The following is a 21,816-nucleotide window of genomic DNA, read 5'->3' as shown; positions in this document are numbered from 1 at the left end:
AGGAGGAGAAGAGTGACAGTCATGCCATTTTAACTACAAGCTCTTGAATTAGCCATGAACTCTCTTCAATGCATGACTCCATGACTTGTGTGCAGATCGAGGATAGCAATGAGATGGGCACGGAGGTGCTCCCGGCCATTGACAGCAAGCGCAAGCAGCCCCTTCACCCAATGCCTGACGTGGTTGAGCTGTCGCCCACCACCGAGGAAGACCCGAAGACGCTTGAGGGTGGCGACGACGATGGCATGGAGGAGCCCCCCAGCAACAAGCGCCGCAACTACGACCACTACCATCATGAGGATGGCCCAACTCACTTCTGCAAGTTCATCCTTGCATCGAAGCTTGAGTGCATCCCCATGCCCCTGGACTTCACCAAGCACTTCGTCGTGGTGCCGACGGAGTTCAAGCTCAGGAACAACACCGACTGCTCCTGGAAGGTGACGGTCAAGCTGATGAACGGCAGGGTGACCCTGGATCAGGGTTGGGCCACCTACGCAGCCGTTCATCAGATCAAGATTGGCTACATGGTGACGTTCAAGCTCCTCACTCCCGACACCCTCAAGGTCATCATCTTCGACAACGATGGCATTGACGTCGTCAACAAGTGCGGGAAGCATGACGAAGCCTTTGCCGCCAAGGAGTAGGGCCGGGGCCTCCTGATACGTCTCCAATGTATCTACTTTTCCAAACACTTTTGCCCTTGTTTTGGACTCTAACTTGCATGATTTGAATGAAACTAACCCGGACTGACGCTGTTTTCAGCAGAACTGCCATGATGTTGTTTTATGTGTAGAAAAGAAAATTCTCGGAATGTCCTGGAAATCCATGGAGGCACTTTTTAGAATTAATAAGAATTTTTGGTGAAAGAATTAATGCGAGGGGGCCCACAGCCTGTCCACGAGACAGGGGGGCGCCCCCCTAGGGCGCGGCCTCCTATCTCGTGGCCCCCTGGACCTCCTCCGACCTCAACTCCAACTCCATACATTCCGTCTCGGGGAGAAAAAAATCGGAGAGAAAGTTTCATCGCGTTTTATGACACGGAGCCACCGCCAAGCCCTAATCCCTCTCGGGAGGGCTGATCTGGAGTCCGTTTGGGGCTCCGGAGAGGGGGATTCGTCGCCGTCGTCATCATCAACCATCCTCCATCACCAATTTCATGATGCTCGCCGCCGTGCATGAGTAATTCCATCGTAGGCTTGCTGGACGGTGATGGGTTGGATGAGATTTACCATGTAATCAAGTTAGTTTTCTTAGGGTTTGATCCCTAGTATCCACTATGTTCTGAGATTGATGTTGCTATGACTTTGCTATGCTTAATGCTTGTCACTAGGGCCCGAGTGCCATGATTTCAGATCTGAACCTATTATGTTTTCATGAATATATGTGTGTTCTTGATCCTATCTTGCAAGTCTATAGTCACCTGTTATGTGTTATGATCCGACAACCCCGAAGTGACAATAATCGGGATACTTCTCGATGATGACCGTAGTTTGAGGAGTTCATGTATTCACTATGTGTTAATGCTTTGGTTCGGTTCTCTATTAAAAGGAGGCCTTAATATCCCTTAGTTTCCGCTAGGACCCCGCTACCACGGGAGGGTAGGACAAAAGACGTCATACAAGTTCTTTTCCATAAGCACGTATGACTATGTACGGAATACATGCCTACATTACATTGATGAATTGGAGCTAGTTCTATATCACCCTATGTAATAACTATTGCATGAGGAATCGCATCCAGCATAATTATCCATCACCAATCCATTGCCTATGAGCTTTTCATATACTGTTCTTCGCTTATTTACTTTTCCGTTGCTATTGTTACAACTATTACAAAAACCCAAAAACATTTATCTTTACTGTTGCTACCGTTACCTTTATTATCATACCACCTTTGCTGCTAAATACTTTGCTGCAGATACTAAGTTATCCAGGTGTGGTTGAATTGACAACTCAACTACTAATACTCAAGAATATTCTTTGGCTCCCCTTGTGCCGAATCAATAAATTTGGGTTGTACTTCACCCTCGAAAGCTGTTGCGATCCCCTACACTTGTGGGTTATCAAGACTAATTTCTGGCGCCGTTGCCGGGGAGCATAGCTCTATTCTTTGAGTCACTTGGGATTTATATCTGTTGATCACTATGAAGAACTTGAATGATGCTAAGACCAAGATTTTGCCCTCAACTACGAGGGGAGGTAAGGAACTGCCATCTAGCTCTGCACTAGATTCTCCTTCCATTATTAGTAGGCTTGCGACACCTAAACCTGCTACTGCTATGAATTCTGATATGTCGTATGTTATTGATGATGCCACTTCTGCTATGCATGATGAAGCTACTTCTGTGCGTGATACTACTTTGCCATTAGGTGAATTTCTTGATGAACAACTTGCTAGAGTTAGGGGTAATGAAAATATTGAAGAACCTATTATTGATGATAGTGATGATGAACGTTCCCCCAATGATTATGTATTACCTGTTGTTCCTAAGGGTTATGTTATGAATGAAGCAGCTGCTATGGAAATTCTTGCTTGCAATGATAGAAATGATCTTAAGAAATTATTAGCTAAATGGAAGCAGCAGTCTCTTAATGCTAGAATGAAACCTGATCCTGCTTTTGCTACTTCACCTATCTGTGTTACTGATAAGGATTATGAATTCTCTGTTGATCCTGATATTATTACTTTAGTTGAATCTGATCCTTTTTATGGCCTTGAATCTGAAACTGTTGTGGCACATCTTAGCAAGTTGAATGATATAGCCACCCTGTTCACTCATGATGAGAAGTCTCACTATTTATAGATCCTTAAGATATTTCCGTTCTCATTAAAGGGTGATGCTAAGACTTGCTATAACTCTCTTGCTCCTGGTTGTGTGTGTAGTCCCCAGGATATGATTTATTACTTCTCTGCTAAATATTTCCCTGCTCATAAGAAACAAGCTACTTTGCGGGAAATATATAATTTTGTGCAAATCAAAGAAGAGAGTCTCCCACAAGCTTGGGGGAGGCTTCTCCGGTTACTTAATGCTTTGCCTGATCATCCTCTTAAAAAATGAAATACTTGATATCTTTTATAATGGACTAACCGATGCTTCCAAGGACTACTGGGATAGTTGTGCTGGTTGTGTTTTCAGGGAAAGAACAGCGAAGCTGAAATATTATTGAATAATATGTTAACTAATGAAAATAATTGCACTCTTCCTGAGGCAGTTCCTGAAGTAATTCCTGAACCAATTGAGACAACTCCTGAGTCTGTTCCTAAACCCACTCCGAAGAAGAGAGGTGTTTTATTTCTTAGTCCTGAAGATATGTAAGTGCATCTAGTGCCCCTTTGTGATTTTGGTGTATTGAAGACTTATAAGTTAAGAGACTGATGCGTTTGTGAGTGTACACAGGTCTATAAGTCTATGAGGAGTTTGATATTTACAAAGAAAGTCGAACCCTAAAAATGAAGTTCTTCAACTGAAGACTTTGGATTTCTGAAGACTTTCTGAAGACTTTGAAAGTGAAGAAATTGGTGTGACCTTGAAGACTTGGAAATCATTCGAGGAACATGAAGCATGAAGACTTTTGTTTTACTGTTTCATTTTCTCTTTCTTGAGTCATAGGAAACACCGTACTGTTAAAGGGAGTCAAGGAAATACTAAGGAAAAATTTCCATGTGATGCTCAACTCAAAATCCTACACCTACCAATCCTTTCGAGTGAAGCCATTGGAAATCTCGCATAGTTCAGCCATATTCTTCAGTGACAGAGACGAAGTTCTTCTGTTCTCTGAGGAATTTATTCTGACTGAAGAGTTAGGAATTCACCAGTGCGAATTGCCTACCAAGTGAGGAACATGATAGCCCTAAGGAATTCGGACCTCAAATATTCCGACCGTTGCAGTACTACGCGCCAGCTGTCCCAAAATATCTACCCACCTAACGGTCATATCAGACAAGGGCATTTATGTCTTGTCATGCCGGGCTGCTCCCTAGTCTATAAATAGCCGCCCCCTTCAACCATTAGCTGGTTGGCTGCTCCGAGAGAAACTGACACTTGTCATTTGAGAGCAACCCATCCTCCGAGGACTTTGAGCGAAAATCATCAAGTGAGGAAATCCCAAACTCAAACCTACAAAACCCCAAGTGATTGAGCATCACTGAAGAGATTGATCCTGCGTGGATACGACGCTTGTTTCCTTTGAAGATGGTGCTTCTTCCAGACGGTTAGGCGTCAAGGTCTAGAGCATCCAAGAGGAATTGTGGATCGCCGAGCGACCGAGTTTGTGAAGGTTCGGAAGTCACCTGAAGACTTACCACAAGTGATGATTGGGCGAGGTCTGTGTGACTTTAGCTCAAGGAGAATATGGTGAGGACTATGTGTCCGGGACTGGGTGTCCTCGAGTTTAAATACTCAGCCGCTCCAACCAGATGTACAACTGAGACAGCAGTTGGAACTGGTCTACCAAATCATTGTCTTCACCAAGCTAACTGGTTCTATCTCCTCAACTCTTTCATTTCCTCATGTATGTTGTTCTGTGTTTGTTCATATCTATTTGAAGACTTTGACTGAAGACTTTCTCAATTTCCTCAGTTCTATTTCTTCAGTCTGATCGTCTTCTTCCTTGTGTTATCCTGTGTTTACGGTTTCTATACTCTGTGCTTGTCTTCATTTCATCATGATGACTATGCTTGTGCTCTGTTATGTTCCTTTCTGAGTACTTATTCTGCTACTAGTAGTTCTACATTTAGGAATTTCCTCACCAGCAAATTCCTAAGTGAAAAATTCATAAAAATCGCCTATTCACCCCCCTCTAGTCGATATAACGCACTTTCAATTGGTATCAGAGCAAGGTACTCCCTTGTTCTGTGTGATTTTGGTTTAACCACCTGGAGTTCTAGTTATGTCGACCACAGGTATGATCAAGGTCTCTGCTGGGTGTCCTACCTTTGATGGCATGGACTACCCCTACTGGAAGAATAAGATGCGAATGCATCTTGAAGCAATTGACAACGATCTCTAGTATGTTGTGGAAAATGGTGTTCCCTCAGTCACACCTTCTCTGAATGCTGCTGATGTGAAGAGATTCAACCAACTCGATTCTCAAGCGAAGAATATCATATGTGGCCATCTGAGTAAAGGGCAGTATGGTAGAGTGAGTGCTTTGGAAACTGCTAAACTCATCTGGGATAGGCTCTCCAAAGTAAACGAAGGAGTATCAACTCAACGTGACTCTCGTGTTGACGTTCTTCACAATCTCTTCAACCGCTTCAAAAGACTCGACAATGAAAATGTTCAGCAAACCTTCGATCGCCTCACTGATATCTCAAATGAGCTTCAAGCGCTTGGCGCCACTGACATCACCAACCATGAGGTGGTGAAGAAATTGCTGAGATCGCTCGATTCTTCATTTGACACTCTGGCACTGATGATCCAAGAGCGTACTGATTACAAGTCACTTGATCCCGCTGATATGCTCGAGAGGCTAAATACTCATGAGTTCCAGCTTGCTGAGAAGAGAGATCTATATGGTTCGAGCTATGGAAAACCACGTGCTCTGAAGGCCAAGGAAGTCTCTGAGTCTGAGGAAGAAGACTCTACCAGCAGCCTTGGTGATCCTGAAGAACTGAGCCAGGAACTAGCACTGCTCGTGAAGAAATTTCAGAAGTTCTCAAGATGTTGTCGCTTTGGAAAATCCTCAAGGAGCAACGATTCCTCATCCAGTGACTACAAGAAAAGGTTGTGCCACAAATGCAAGAAGCCTGGTCACTACATTTAAGATTGTCCTCAGTGGGACAAGGAATTAAAGAATAAGAAATACAAGGATTACAGTTCTGCTGATGCGAAGAAGAAGAAGAAATCTTCAAAGTTTTCATCATCAAAATCCTCAAAGTCTTCATCTCACAAGAAGAGCAGCTCCAAGAAGGCTCGGGCATTCATTGGCAAGGAAATGGATTCTGTGGCTGAATCTGAGGATGATGAGGAAGAGGAGGCATCCGAGGAGTCTGAATCTGGTGGGGCAAGTCTAGCTCTTGCTACCGCATTTGTCAGCAAGTCTATCTTCAACGCTGAAGAAAATGGCAACACCAACAATGCTGATGAAGGCAATGATGACTACGCTCCCACCTATTGCTTCATGGCAAAGGGTGCCAAGGTAACTAAATACCCCTCCTCTGAATCAAGTGAGGATGAATCTGATGAAAATCTTAAGCCTAGATACTCTAAACTTGCTAAGATTGCTGTGAAACAACAAAAGGCTATTGAAAAGCTTCAAAACATGCTTGACAAAAGTGATGATATGTTGGGTGATGAAATGGACCGCACTAAAGACTTAACTGAAAATTTTCAGAGACTTCAGTCTAACTTTGACAACCTTCAAAGTCGTCATAACACTCTCTCATCTGATCATGAGAAGCTTTGCTATGAATTTCTTCAAAGAAAGCAAGATCTTGAGAGCACATAGTGAATACATGAACTCCTCAAACTATGGTCATCACCGGGAGTGGTCCCGATTATTGTCACTTTGGGGTTGCCGGATCATAACACATAGTAGGTGACTATAGACTTGCAAGATAGGATCAAGAACACACATATATTCATGAAAACATAATAGGTTCAGATCTGAAATCATGGCACTCGGGCCCTAGTGACAAGCATTAAGCATAGCAAAGTCATAGCAACATCAATCTCAGAACATAGTGGATACTAGGGATCAAACCCTAACAAAACTAACTCGATTACATGATAAATCTCATCCAACCCATCACCGTCCAGCAAGCCTACGATGGAATTACTCACGCACGGCGGTGAGCATCATGAAATTGGTGATGGAGGATGGTTGACGATGACGACGACGACGAATCCCCCTCTCCGGAGCCCCGAACGGACTCCAGATCAGCCCTCCCGAGAGAGATTAGGGCTTATCGACGGCTCCGTGTCGTGAAACGCGATGAAACTTTCTCTCTGTTTTTTTCTCCCCAAAAGCCAATATATGGAGTTGGAGTTGGCGTCGGAGGGCATCCAGGGGGCCTACGAGGTAGGGGGCGCGCCCAGGGGGGAGGGGCGCGCCCCCAACCATCATGGACTGGGTGTGGCCCCCCTGGTCTTCATCTTTGGCGAGGATTTTTTATTATTTATTCTAAGATATTCTGTGGAGTTTCAAGTCATTCCGAGAACTTTTGTTTTCTGCACATAAAACAACATCATGGCAATTCCGCTGAAAACAGCGTCAGTCTGGGTTAGTTCCATTCAAATCATACAAGTTAGAGTCCAAAACAAGGGCAAAAGTGTTTGGAAAAGTAGATACGACGGAGACGTATCAACTTCCCCAAGCTTAAACCCTTGCTTGTCCTCAAGCAATTCAGTTGAAAAACTGAAAGAGAAAAAGAAAAACTTTTACAAACTCTGTTTGCTCTTGTTGTTGTAAACATGAAAAGCCAGCATTCAAGTTTCAACAATTATTATGAACTAACCATACTCACAATAACACTTAGGTCTCGCAATTACTTATATCAATAATATAATCAGCTAGCGAGCCATAATAATAAAACTCGGATGACAACACTTTCTCAAAATAATCACAACATGACATAACGAAATGGTATCTCGCTAGCCCTTTCTGAGACCGCAAAACATAAATGCAGAGCACCTTTAAAGATCAAGGACTGACTAAACATTGTAATTCATGGTAAAAGAGATCCAGTCAAGTCATACCCAAAATAAACCAATTATAATGAATGCAAACGACAGTGTGCTCCCCAGCGGGTGCTTTTTTAATAAGAAGGGTGATGACTCAACATAAAAGTAAATAGATAGGCCCTTCGCAGAGGGAAGCAGGGATTTGTAGAGGTGCCAGAGCTCGGTTTTGAAATAGAGATAAATTATATTTTGAGCGGCATACTTTCACTGTCAACGCAACAACTATGAGATGGCTGTATCTTCCATACTACATGCATTATAGGCAGTTCCCAAACAGAATGGTAAAGGTTTATACTCCCCCTCCTCCACAAGCATCAATCCATGGCTTGCTCGAAACAACGAGTGCCTCCAACATTCAACGGGTCCCAGGGGGAGTTTTGTTTAATTATTTTGATTTGCTTTGATCTTTTTGGATCATGTGACTGGGCATCCCGGTTACCGGGCCTTTCTCGTGAATGAGGAGCGGAGTCCACTCCTCTTGAGAATAACCCACCTAGCATGGAAGATATAGGCAGCCCTAGTTGCACATGAGCTGCTCGAGCACACAAAACAGAATTTCATTTGAAGGTTTGGAGTTTGGCACATACAAATTTACTTGGAACGGCAGGTAGATACCGCATATAGGAAGGTATAGTGGACTCTTATGGAACAACTTTGGGGTTTAAGGAGTTTGGATGCACAAGCAGTATTCTCGCTTAGTACAGGTGAAGGCTAGCAAAAGACTGGGAAGCGACCAACTGAGAGAGCGACAACAGTCGTAAACATGCATTAAAATTAATTTACACCGAATATAAGCATGAGTAGGATATAATCCACCATGAACATAAATGTCATGAAGGCTATGTTGATTGGATTCAACTACATGCGTGAACATGTGCCAAGTCTAGTCACTCAATTCATTTGAAGGAGGATACCATCCCATCATACCACATCATAACCATTGTAATAGCATGTTGGCACGCAAGGTAAACCATTATAACTCATAGCTAATCAAGCATGGCACAAGCAACTATAATCTCTAAATGTCATTGCAAATATGTTTACTTCATTATAGCTGAATCAGGAACGATGAATCATCATATTTACAAAAACAAGAGAGGTCGAGTTCATACCAGCTTTTCTCATCCCAATAAGTCCATCATATATCACCATTATTGCCTTTCACTTGCACGATCGAACGGCGTGTATAATAATAAGAGTGCACGTGCATTGGACTAAGCTGGAATCTGCAAGCATTCAACCCAAGAGAGAAGACAAGTAATATGGGCTCTAAGTTAGATAAGCAATAAAGCATATAAGAGCCACTAAGCATTTTCAATATAGTCTTCTCGACCCCCAAAGAAAGGAAAAGAAATAAAAACTATTTACACGAGAAAGCTCCCAACAAGCAAAAGAAGAACGGGAAATATTTTTGGGTTTTCTTTTTAATTATTACTACTACAGCAGGAAAAATAGACTAACTATTTTTTTTGTTTTTTCTTAAGGTTTATCAAACACACAAGAAGAAAGCTAGAAAAAGAAATTAAACTAGCATGGATATTACAGTGAAAGAGTATGAGCACCGACATCTAGCAATGAGTGTGTGTGTACATAAATGTAATGTCGGTGAGAAATACGTACTCCCCCAAGCTTAGGCTTTTGGCCTAAGTTGGTCTATTGCCAGGGATAGCCTGGCTGATACCCGTAGGTGTAGCTGGGGTCGTACTGCGATGGAGAGGACTCTGATTGCCACTGGCTGGCAACCGCCTCAGGATCCCAAGAATAAACAGACATTCGTGGAGGCTCATCTTGTGGCTCCGGTTCCGGGGCTGGTGCAGGATTCCGATAGGCTTGAACAGCCACCCACAGAACAATGTAAGAACCTGTAGACAAGTTAAACAAAGAGGGAGCAGGCAAAGTAATAGTCTCAGGGTGATGTTTATCAAAGTACAATTTATATTTAAGCTCCCCTTCGTGACTCTTAACAAGAAAATCATGCGCTAGCATACTCTTATAATCTAAATAAGCACGGGGCAGCGCTGTTTCTTCTTTCTCCTCATGCCTAATAGGTATTTCAAAATATTCAGCTAGGCGTGAAGCATAAATGCCCCCAAAGATGGGGCCCTTAGTGCGGTTCAGACTTAACCGTCTAGCAACAATTCCACCCATACTAATAGAGTTATTGCGGTATAAACCATGGAACAAAATAATAATATCAAGAATGCTAAGGTTACCACAGTTCCCACGACCAATCAAGCAACGACTAGCAAATAAGGCAAAGTAGCGCAAAACAGGAAAATGTATGCTAGTAATTCTTGCATCAGAAACCTTCCTGGTTTCTCCCACGATGATAGTTTAATAAAAGCTTCCACTTCATTACGGTGTGGTTCATCTAAGGTGCCCTCAAAGGGTATTTTGCAAACCTCGCAAAATTCAGCTAATGGCATCTCTTTAACAACATCATATAAATGAAACTCTACTATTGGAGGTGATTTCTTAGGGAAAAAGTAGAAGTTCTGCACAAAAGTATTTGTGAGTAAGAGATGCTGATGACGTTGGTCGCGGAGGAAGTTGGTGAGGCCGGCGTTCTCAATTAATAGATAGAAATCCTCATAAATCCCGGCTCTCCTCAAGAAGTCATCGGAAGGCCATTCACACGGCCAAACCTCCGCGATACAAGGCAAATTAAATTTGGGCTTCTATTCTTCTTCCTTTTGTTTCTCCTTAGAGCTTCGGCTCGACGAGCCCCTCAAAAGTCTCTTCATTATTTCTGAAACAATCTGAAATTTTTAGTGACTTCAAGTAAAAGTGAACCAACTTCAATAAAATTGATAGCAACAACTCCCACAAGTGCCTAGGGCCTTTATCAAGCATTAGAACTACTTAGAACCATATAAATTTGGCATGTAAGCTCAAGAACATGGTCACCTATGTAGCACAAATTCGCAATGAATAAAGCACTAGAACAAAAACTAATTGGACCAATGGAGGAGTCACATACCAAGGAACAATCTCCCCAAGCAGTTTTGGGAGAGGTGCTTTAAGCAAGGAGATCGAAAATCGCAGCAAAAGTTGCTAGAACACGAGCTTGAGTTGGTTTTTCGGGTTTGTGTGAGACAGAGGAAGAAGATGGGTGCAGGGATAAGTGGAGGAGGGCCATCGTGGGCCCACGAGGCAGGGGGGCGCGCCCAGGGGGGTAGGGCGCACCCTCCACCCTCGTGGCTAGGTGGCAGCTCCCCCCATGGTGATTTTGGCACGGTAAATCCTCAAATATTCCCGAAAAAATCATATTAAATTGGCATGGCATTCTGAGGACTTTTATTTTTGGGATATTTTTATATTGCACAAATAAGTCGAGAGACAGACAGAAAAATACTATTTTACATTATTTCTACTAAGTAACAGAAAATATAAAGAGGGTACAGAAGGTTGTGCTTCTAGTTTCATCCATCTCATGCTCATAAAAAAGAATCCACTAACAAGGTTGATCAAGTCTTGTTAACAAACTCATTCCGATAATCATGGAACTGGAGAAATTTCGAATAACACTATGTTACCTCAATGGGGATATGAAAATCCCCAACAATGAGTATATCATACTTTTTCTTGACAGTAGGGAGAGGGAATTCAAAACCTCAAAATATAATCGATGGAATTTTTCCAATAGAGTTGATACTATAAACTTGAGGTTGTTTCCTCGGAAAGTGTACCATATGCTCATTACCATTAACATGAAAAGTGACATTGCCTTTGTTGCAATCAATAATAGCCCCTGCAGTATTAAGGAAAGGTCTTCCAAGAATAATAGACATACTATCATCCTCGGGAATATCAAGAATAACAAAGTCCGTTAGAATAGTAACGTTTGCAACCACAACAGGCCATCCTCACAAATACCGACAGGTATAGCAGTTGATTTATCAGCCATTTGCAAAGATATTTCAGTAGGTGTCAACTTATTCAAGTCAAGTCTACGATATAAAGAGAGAGGCATAACACTAACACCGGCTGCAAGGTCACATAAAGCAGTTTTGACATAATTTCTTTTAATGGAGCATGGTATAGTAGGTACTCCTGGATCTCCAAGTTTCTTTGGTATTCCACCCTTAAAAGTATAGTTAGCAAGCATGGTGGAAATTTTAGCTTCCGGTATCTTTCTTTTATTTGTAACAATATCTTTCATATATTTAGCATAAGGATTTGTTTTGAGCACATCAGTTAATCGCATACGCAAAAAGATAGGTCTAATCATTTCAGCAAAGCGCTCAAAATCCTCATCATCCTTTTTCTTGGATGGTTTGGGAGGAAAAGGCATGGGTTTCTGAACCCATGGTTCTCTTTCTTTACCATGCTTCCTAGCAACAAAGTCTCTTTTATCATAACGTTGATTCTTTGATTGTGGGTTATCAAGATCAACAGCAGGTTCAACTTCTACATCATTATCACTACTAGGTTGAGCATCATCATGAACATCATCATTAACATTTTTACTAGGTTCATGTTCATTACCAGATTGTGTTTCAGCATCAGACATAGAGATATAATTTGGATTATCAGGTGGTTCAGCAATAGGTTCACTAGAAGTTTGCACAGTTCTATCATTTTTATTTTTCTTCCTTTTAGAAGAACTAGGCATATCAATATTATTTCTCTGAGAATCTTGCTCGATTCTCTTAGGTGGCCTTCAGGATACAAAGGTTCCTGAGTCATTCTACCAGTTCTAGTAGCCACTCTAACAGCATAATCATTTTTCTTACTATTCATTTCATTAAGCACTTCTTTCTGAGCTTTAAGTACTTGTTCTACTTGAGTGGTAACCATAGAAGCATGTTTGCTAACAAGTTTAAGTTCACCTCTAATATTGGCCATATAATCACTCAAGCGTTTAATCATAAAGGTATTCTGTTTTAATTGTCTACCAAAATAAGCATTAAAGTCATCTTGCTTAAACATAAAGTCATCAAACTCATCCAAGCACTGACTAGCAATTTTAGTAGGAGGGACTTCAGTTTTATCATATCTGTAGAGAGAATTTACCTTTACTACCTGTGTCGGGATATCGGGAGGTTCTTCAGTAAATAAGTAATTGAGATCATATACTTCTTCAACAGGCGGTGAATTAAGACCATGTATTTCTTCAATAGGAGGTAAATTCTTAACATCTTCAGCTTTAATACCTTTTTCTTTCATAGATTTCTTTGCCTCTTGCATATCTTCGGGACTGAGAAATAGAACACCTCCCTTCTTCGGAGTTGGTTTAGGAATAGGCTCAGTAATTGGCTCAGGAGCTGGCTCAGGAGTTGGCTCAGGAGGTGCCCAATTATTTTCATTTGTCAACATATTATTCAATAGAATTTCAGCTGTTCTTTCCCTGAAAAGAGAACCAGCATAACTATCCAGGTAATCTCTGGAAGCATCAGTTAGTCCATTATAAAAGATATAAAGTATTTCAGGTTTCTTAAGAGGATGATCAGGCAAAGCATTAAGTAACTTGAGAAGCCTCCCCCAAGCTTGTGGGAGACTCTCTTTTTAAATTTGCACAAAATTATATATATCCCTCAAAGCAGCTTGTTTCTTATGAGCAGGGAAATATTTAGCAGATAAGTAATAAACCATATCCTGGGGACTTTGCACACAACCAGGATCAAGAGAATTAAACCATATCTTAGCATCACCCTTTAATGAGAACGGAAATATTTTGAGTAAATAAAGGTAGCGCGATCTCTCATTATTAGTAAATAGGGCAGCTATATCATCTAACTTACGAAGATGTGCCACAACAGTTTCAGATTCATAGCCATAAAAAGGATCAGATTCAACCAAAGTAATTATATCTGGATCAATAGAAAAATCATAATAATCCTGATCAGGAACACAGATAGGTGAAGTAGCAAAAGCAGGGTCGGGTCTCATCCTACCTCTAAAAGATTCTTTACTCCATTTAACTAGCAACCTATTACGTTCAAGACTATCCTGGCAAGCAAGAATAGCTTCAGTAGATTCAGCATTAAAAAGGTAACCCTCAGGAATAGCAGGCCTATTTTCATCATCACTAACATCATCGTCTTCAGTTTCAATAATTTCTCTTTCTCTAGACTTAGAAATTTGTTCATCTAGAAATTCACCAAGAGGCACAGTAGTATCAAGCATAGAAGTAGTTTCATCATAAGTATCATGCATAGCAGAAGTGGCATCATCAATAACATGCGACATATTGGAACGAATAGCAGAAGCAGGTTTAGGTGTCACTAGCTTGTTTATAACAGAAGGTGAATCAAGTGCAGAGCTAGATGGCAGTTCCTTACCTCCCCTCGTAGTTGAGGGATAAATAGTTGTCTTAGCGTCTTTCAAGTTCTTCATAGTGTCCAGCAGATATAAATCCCAAGTGACTCAAAGAATAGAGCTATGCTCCCCGGCAACGGCGCCAGAAAAAGTCTTGATAACCCACAAGTATAGGGGATCGCAACAGTTTTTGAGGGTAGAGTATTCAACCCAAATTTGTTGATTCGACACAAGGGGAGCCAAAGAATATTCTCAAGTATTAGCAGCTGAGTTGTCAATTCAACCACACCTGGAAACTTAGTATCTACAGCAAAGTGTTTAGTAGCAAAGTAATATGATAGTGGTGGTAACGGTAACAAAAGTAAAGACAGCAAAAGTAAAGTTTTTGGTATTTTGTAATGATTGTAACAGTAGCAACGGAAAAGTAAATAAGCGTAAACCAGTATATGGAAAACTCGTAGGCACCAGATAAGTGATGGATAATTATGCCGGATGTGGTTCATCATGTAACAGTCATAACATAGGGTGACACAGAACTAGCTCCAGTTCATCAATGTAATGTAGGCATGTATTCCGTAAATAGTCATACGTGCTTATGGAAAAGAACTTGCATGACATCTTTTGTCCTACCCTCCCGTGGCAGCGGGGTCCTATTGGAAACTAAGGGATATTAACGCCTCCTTTTAATAGAGAACCGGAACAAAGCATTAGCACATAGTGAATACATGAACTCCTCAAACTATGGTCATCACCGGGAGTGGTCCCGATTATTGTCACTTCGGGGTTGCTGGATCATAACACATAGTAGGTGACTATAGACTTGCAAGATAGGATCAAGAACACACATATATTCATGAAAACATAATAGGTTCATATATGAAATCATGGCACTCGGGCCCTAGTGACAAGCATTAAGCATAGCAAAGTCATAACAACATCAATCTCAGAACATAGTGGATACTAGGGATCAAACCCTAACAAAACTAACTTGATTACATGATAAATCTCATCCAACCCATCACCGTCCAGCAAGCCTATGATGGAATTACTCACGCACGGTGGTGAGCATCATGAAATTGGTGATGGAGGATGGTTGATGATGACGACAACGACGAATTGTAACACCCACGATGCGGCTATATCTCCCACGTGTCGAAGCACGAATTAGTAGCATAACCGCATTGTGGTTTTATCGCAAGAAGGGTCATCTTCACACAATCCCATGTAATGAACAAGACTGGGATAAAGAGTTGGCTTACAATCGCCACTTCACACAAATACTTAAATAAATCATACATCATTTAGAGTACACACATAGTCCGACTACGGACGAAGCCAAAAGAAAAGAAGATAACCCAACTGCTAGATCCCCGATCGTCCCAACTGGGCTCCACTACTGATCAACATAAAACGAAACATAGCAACGACCAAGATCTTTGTTGAGCTCCCATCTGAGCTCGGTTGCATCACCTGCACTGGTATCATCGGCACCTGCAACTGTTGTGATAGTATCTGGTGAGTCACGAGGACTCAGCAATCTCAAAACCCGCGAGATCAAGACTATTTAAGCTTATGGGTAGGAAGTGGTAATGAGGTGGAGTTGCAGCAAGCACTAAGAAAATATGATGGCTAACATACGCAAGTAAGAGCGAGAAGAGAAGCAACGGAATGGTCGAGAAGCTAGAAGTGATCAAGAAGTGATCCTGAAACTGCTTACGCACAATCATAACACCAAGACCGTGTTCACTTCCCGGACTCCGCCGAAAAGAGACCATCATGGCTACACACGCGGTTGATGCATTTTAATTAAGTCAAGTGTCAAGTTCTCTACAATTGGATATTAACAAATTCCCATCTGCCACATAACCGCGGGCACGGCTCTCGAAAGTTTATACCCTGCAGGGGTGTCCCAACTTAGCCCATCACAAGCTCTCACGGTCAACGAAGGATATTCCTTCTCCCAGGAAGACCCGATCAGTCTCGGAATCCCGGTTTACAAGACATTTCGACAATGGTAAAACAAGACCAGCAAAGCCGCCCGATGTGCCGACAAATCCCGATAGGAGTCGCACGTATCTCGTTCTCAGGGCAACACCGGATGAGACTAGCTACGAGTAAAACCAGCCCTCAAGTTTCCCCGAGGTGGCCCCGCAGACAGCTCGGTTCGGACCAACACTCGAAGGAGCACTGGCTCGGGGGGGGGGGGGTAAAATAAAGATGACCCTTGAGTCTACAGAACCCAAGGGAAAAAGGCTTAGGTAGGCAAATGGTAAAACCAAGGTTGGGCCTTGCCGAAGGAGTTTTATTCAAAGCGAACTGTGAAGGGGGTCCCATAAATCACCCAACCGCGTAAGGAACGCAAAATCCGGGAACATAAAACCGGTATGACAGAAACTAGGGCGGCAAGAGTGGAACAAAACACCAGGCATAAGGCCGAGTCTTCCATCCTTTACCAAGTATATAGATGCATTAATTAAATAAGAGATATTGTGATATCCCAACATAATCCTGTCCATCATGGAGTAATCTTCAACTTCACCTGCAACTAACAACGCTATAAGAGGGGCTGAGCAAAGCGGTAACATAGCCAAACAACGGTTTGCTAGGAAGGGTGAAAATGTTAGAGGATGACATGGCAATATGGGAGACATGGTAAACAAGTGATAGGTAGCGCAGCATAGCGATAGAACAAAGAAACTATCAAGCAAAGATAGAAGTGATATCAAGGGTAATGTTCATCTTGCCTGAAATCCCGCAAGGAACAAGAAGGAGTCCATGAAGAAGACAAACGGACGTAGTCGAATGAATCCTCAAAACTCCGGAACGAAACCGAAGCTAACGAGAGAAGCAAATCGGAAAGAAGCAAACAACATGGTAAACAACCATCACATAATCATGGCATGATGCACAACCAAATATGATGCATGTCCGGTTTAAAGAGGCATGGCATGGCAAGGTGAAGCAAACAACACTACAATTTAAGTGGAGCTCAATATGCAACGAGTTGCATATTGACGTAACACCACATCAATTATTTAGTTCTCTCTTGGTTATGTACCCAACAATATTAAATGTTATTAAACATGGCAAGAGGTGAAGCATGAGCAAACCACCTATTTAGGCAAGTTTAAATGAGGCCGGAACAACAAACAACAATTCCGAAAATCCCCGTATGTTATTTGTTATCATGATGCAGATGACATATGCAAGTTTTATGCAATTTTTATGAAAATGTTGACATGAGCAAGATACGAGGCATTTGTCACCGTGGCGGAAAGAAAGGGTGTCACGGCGACGAATCCGAAAATGATGCCACGACAACATATCGGTTCCGGTAGCTCATGGAGATACCGGTGCAAAAGGAGGCGTGCGGATGTGCGCAACATGCTAGAGATGGTGGGGTGATCCCGGATACCGGGTGTCCCACATGACGGTGGCATGGCAAACGAGGAACGTGCAAAGACAATTCGATCACGGTGCAAAACTCGAGCATCTCATACAACACACAAGCATTCGTTCACGAGCGGTCCTCTCGGGGTTATACCTTCGAAGCGTGCATTTTCGGGGCGGATCGAGTTCGATGCGGTGTAGGGGAAGTAGACGTTCTCGGGACGGTCATAGTGTAAGTAGTGGTTCACGGACGTTATGGAAGTATTCGTACACAATCCATAGATGTTCGGGGTCGTAGTGAGGAACTTGACGTCCACGGGGTCTTCGAGGGTCAACGGTAGTGGTACACACGTCATCGGGGTACTTGGTGAATCCCCGAATGCTTGATGGTCCGGGTACGGGTATTAGCAGCAACAAAATGAGCAGGGGATGGCCACAACGGGGTGAGGCAGCAGAGGGACATGGCTGCTGGTCAACGAAAGTTGCTGGAAGATGAAGCAAACAAGGCCCCCTGCCCACAGGCATCATGGCAGAGGAGACTATGGTCGAGGTGGTCAAGGAAGCAGGCAGCGACGACCGACGGAGTTGCAAGGATGAAAGGGGCGGTCGGAGTGCAGCTGCTCGAAGACGACGAGCGAAGGAGGCGTCAGCCCCTGGTTCGAAACAGAGGTGAGGCACTGGCCCCGAACGACAATGGCGGCAGCAAGAACTCCGGCCGGCGAGGGCGCTGCTTGGGGAGGCGGAGAGGAAGGAGGCGTGGCACGGGAGGATAAGCAGGGCACGGTGGAGGAACTGCAGGAGGCGGTCTCGACCATGGCGTCCCTGCAGCAGGAGCGATGATGGCTTGGGGTCCAGGAGCTCAGGCGCGGTGCGGCAAGGGACGGGAGGAGGCAATGCAGATCGGGCACTAGCGAGGCGAGGGAGAGGCCGGGCGCGAAAGACGGCGTCCATGGAGGCATCCATGGCGGGCCGGCGCTGAGACGAGGCACGGGGCGGAGATGATGAGCTAGGCGGGCCGAAGCAGATCGGGCACGGGCATGTCGGGGTCACCAACGTTCGGCAGGGCCGCGGCGGTGGACTTCGGCGTGGGAGCCGAACGGAGGCGGGGTGACGATGGCGCTGGAGGGACAGGGTGAGGGAGCGAGGGGGATCGAGGGCTGCGCGGGAGTGGGTGGTGGCGGCAGAAGGGAACGAGGAGGGGGAATGATCGATGGGAGTTGGGGATCGAGGGGAGGGGAGGCTAGGGTTAATGGGGCGCGGCTAGGCCTTGGGTTGGCTTAGTTGGTCGGGCCTAAGAGGCCTGGTTGGGCTCTCTCTCTCTCTCTCCCTCAAAAGAAAAAACCAAAACAGAGATAAGAAATAAAAGAAAGAGAGGGTAGGGGTGGAGCTTGAGCAGGAGGGTATTTTTCTCGGACTCATAAAAATGAGCTTGTTCCGAGAAAATAGAAAAGGCCATGATTGAAAGATTTAAATCCAAACTCATTTGATTTAAATTCAAATGATTTGAATAGGAAGTGAGGGTTGGGAAGGTCCAAAAATATTCGGATTTTTGGTGGAGCTCTGGAATATGATGAAAGAATATATGGCAAGGTTGGAGACCAATAATTAAGATAACAAAGGCATTGGGATAATTTGCAAGTGTGTTATGGTGATTTCCAAATTAAAGAAATATTTAATATAGCTCCCTAATATTGGGAGGATATGTTATAAAGAGAAGTCACCCTTCCCTCGATTTAGATAGATCAACCATCTATGCAATTTATTTAGTTGAGTTGAGATGCAAAGGTTAATGACATGATGGCATGATGACATGATGCAATGCAAAAATAAAAGAGCAAGCACAAAAGAAACACACGGTGATCACGAAAATATGGAAGTCTTCTGGAGCGTCGGTCTTGGGGCGTCGCACGAATCCCCCTCTCCGGAGCCCTGAATAGACTCCAGATTAGCCCTCCAGAGAGAGATTAGGGCTTGGCGGAGGCTCTGTGTCGTGAAATTCGATGAAACTTTCTCTCTGGGTTTTTTCTACCCGAAAGCCAATATATGGAGTTGGAGTTGGCATCGGAGGGCATCCAGGGGACCCACGAGGTAGGGGGCGCGCCCAGGGGGGAGGGGCACACCCCCACCCTCGTGGACAGGGTGTGGGCCCCCTGGTCTTCATCTTTGGCTAGGATTTTTTATTATTTATTCTAAGATATTCTGTGGAGTTTGAGGTCATTCCGAGAACTTTTGTTTTCTGCACATAAAACAACATCATGGCAATTCTGCTGAAAACAGCGTAAGTCCGGGTTAGTTCCATTCAAATCATACAAGTTAGAGTCCAAAACAAGGGTAAAAGTGTTTGGAAAAGTAGATACAACGGAGACGTATCAAGAAGCTAAGAGTGTGTTATGAAGATCTTTAGAAGGATCGCGATTCATTACTTGCTAAACAAATCAGCGCTACTCAGGATGAATTTGTTCCTCCATGTCTTAAGTGCATTGAACGTGAATCTGCTAATTCTTCACCTGAATGTTCAAATGCTTCAAATGTTACAAATTCTTCACCTGTCTCTGCTGTCACTAATTCCTCATCTAAGGACATTGCTAGTACTACTAATGATGCAGGGCTGAAGGAATTGTACACAACAGGCATGTACAAAAGCCTCAAAGGGCATCAGATTCTTTGTGATGTGCTGAAAAAACAGATCCTCAACAGAAACCCTAGGAAAGAGGGTATTGCCTTTGAGAGGAAACTCAATGCTGATGGAACATATTAGAAGCCTGAGCAGTACCCCAAAACCTCATGGGTTGCTGCAAAGGGACCTCCAGTTGATCCATCCAACTTATCTGGCTTTACATATGAATCTCCTCATTATTCTGATGAGTCATTTGACTCCAACTATAAACTGTTCAAAAATCAGAATGGTGAAGTATTTGCTAGATATGTTGGCACTAACTGCAGGAACGGTTCTCCTATGAATAAAATCTGGGTTCCCAAAAGTTATCTTGAAAGTCTTCAGGCGAATGTCCTCATGACACCACCTGTGAAGAACAGGAACCCCAGATCCAACTCTTCATATGGACCTAATTCTTCACATGGATCAAATTCCTCAAATGGATCCAAGTCCTCATATGATCGTTGTTGTGTTAACCCTTCTGTTTCGCAGGGTAGAGCTAAGGGCTATGAATATACGCATTATTCTTCAAATCATTATGTTCATAAGTCCTCGAAGAATTTCTCTGCTTATTCATATGCTTACCCTAACCCCTCTTATGTGAAACGAAGCGGACTAGCTTCTATGCCACCTTTCTCGTATGGTACTCGCACAGTGATGAACTCTTTGCCACCCCTTTAGATGTGGGTGGTGAAGAAAAAGAACTAATCTCTTATGCAGGGTCAGGTCTCCAGTCGTGCTCAAAACGACTGAAGAATTTGCTGGAGACCTGAGTTGCCTGAAAGGACGCAGGCTAATCATGAAGAAATGAATTTTCATTTCTCACGTCCTCATAATGTTTTATCTGTGCTATTGCTTGATGAAATTGAATTGATGATATTGATGTCATATTCTTCATTGATGAAGTATATGAGTTTGTAAGTTGCACTAATTCATCTACAAGATGATCAACCCAAAGCAAATGAGTGGGTCCTCGATAGTGAATGTAGAAATCACATGACGGGTGACAAGAATCTATTGATGGATGCTCCTTTATCACCGTCACATCTGAAGCACATCATCTTCGCTGACAAAGGCAAAAGTCAGGTATTGGGCCTAGGTAAGGTTGCGATCTCAAAGGATCGACACATGGAAAAAGTCATGCTTGTCGAGTCCTTAGGATACAACCTCATGTCTGTCTCATTGCTTTGTGATCTTGATATGGTTGTTGTCTTTGGAAGATATCGTTGTGTTGTAATCATGGAAGCTGACCATTCCAAAGTCTTCGAAGGCTTTAGGAGAGGAGATCTGTATATTGTTGATTTCTCTATAGGACCACAACCAGTCGTGTGCTTACTTGCAAAAGCTTCAGAAGGCTGGCTATGGCATCAACGACTTGGTCATGCTGGCATGAGGAATCTGCATACGCTTGCGAAGAAGAAGAATGTCATTGGCATTGAGAATGTCAAATTCCTCAAGGATCACTTATGCGGAACTTGTGAAGCTAGAAAGATGACAAAGGCCAAGCATCCAACAAAGACTGTCATGACTACCACTCGTCCATTTGAATTGATTCACATGAATCTCTTTGGTCCTAATCATTATTCTGCTGTTTCAAATGATGCATCTCTATATGGCTTTGTTATTGTTGATGACTATTCTCGTTACACATGGGTACACATTGTCGCTTACAAACATGAAGTACAGGAAGTCTTCAAACGATTTTCCTCAAGGGCTTCAACCAATTTTGGTGTGAAGATCAAGCACATCAGAACTGACAATGCAACCGAGTTCAAGAATTCCGGTCTTGATGGCTATCTTGATGAACTTGGTATTACTCATGAGT

Source organism: Triticum dicoccoides, chromosome 6B (genome assembly GCF_002162155.2).
Source record: "Triticum dicoccoides isolate Atlit2015 ecotype Zavitan chromosome 6B, WEW_v2.0, whole genome shotgun sequence".
NCBI lineage: Eukaryota > Viridiplantae > Streptophyta > Magnoliopsida > Poales > Poaceae > Triticum > Triticum dicoccoides.
The sequence above is the reverse complement of the archived record's forward strand: the minus strand, read 5'-3'. Positions refer to the sequence as shown.